This window comes from Hipposideros armiger, unplaced genomic scaffold (genome assembly GCF_001890085.2).
Source record: "Hipposideros armiger isolate ML-2016 unplaced genomic scaffold, ASM189008v1 scaffold_462, whole genome shotgun sequence".
NCBI lineage: Eukaryota > Metazoa > Chordata > Mammalia > Chiroptera > Hipposideridae > Hipposideros > Hipposideros armiger.
This window is the reverse complement of record NW_017731812.1, coordinates 1217215-1218112: the sequence shown is the minus strand read 5'-3', so window position 1 is coordinate 1218112 and position 898 is coordinate 1217215. Positions and strand designations below refer to the sequence as shown.

Below are 898 nucleotides of genomic sequence, written 5' to 3'. Positions count from 1 at the left end.
AGATCCCTGCTCAAGCCACTGTTACTGCTTACAGAGATGCGGTGGGGTTAAAGCCCCACCCTCAGGCTTGCTTCCTGGCTTCAGCAGGGAAGGATTTAATTAGCTACTTTAACTTTCTCTGGCATAGGGGACAGATTTCCCTCTCCTGCTAATGAGGTCTGAGCTGCCAGCCAGCTACACTGGTTTCTCTCTTCAGGCAGAATCTCTCCCACACAGCTGGTAAGCTGGCTTCCTGGTGACCACCTAGTTCCCACTGGCATGAAAATGGCTCTGCAAGAGCTGCCCTGGCTGTGCTTTGGGCAGAATTGCCTTCTAATAACTTCCGACAGGTTGTAACTCCAAAATCTATCTCCTATCACTGGCTATTCTAGTCTACGGAGTGATGAAGCTTCCCATCATCCTCTTTTTACTCAGGTGTTTTCCTTTCTTCCCTCAGGGAAATTTGCATGTAAAAGGAGTTTTGGTTAAGATTTTAGGTGTCTTTTTAAAACTATTATTTGTGTTCAGGAATAATGATATTTTTCTGAAAATAATTTTAGATTTTTTTTTAATTAATAAAAATGGAAATAATACAAAAAAGTAAAGAAGAGAAGAAAGTGAAGAAAAATTCCTTCAGCCTCACTGTCCACATAGAACCATTTTCAGCACTTGACAAACCTTCCTCCAGATAAGTTCCATATGCATGCAGTTAAAAAAAATAAAATAAAATAAACCAAGGAATAGGAAAATATACTTTTATAACAAATGAGGTCTTTTAATGTATGCTTCTAATTATGTAAAAATAGTTATTATATTTATGTTCTCTTGAATATAGAAAACACTTTGTAAGACAGGGTGGCCATTTTTTAAACCTTAAATATATTTTGAATACATACATCAAAATAGACCAATGATTTTA

At 37.1% G+C, this 898-nt stretch overlaps 1 protein-coding gene across 1 annotated transcript in view; it reads left to right on the top strand.

Moving 5' to 3' along the window:
• Positions 1 to 898, top strand: part of LOC109395280 (contactin-5-like) — a 1255350-nt gene that overhangs the window by 59062 nt on the left and 1195390 nt on the right. The window lies entirely within an intron of this gene.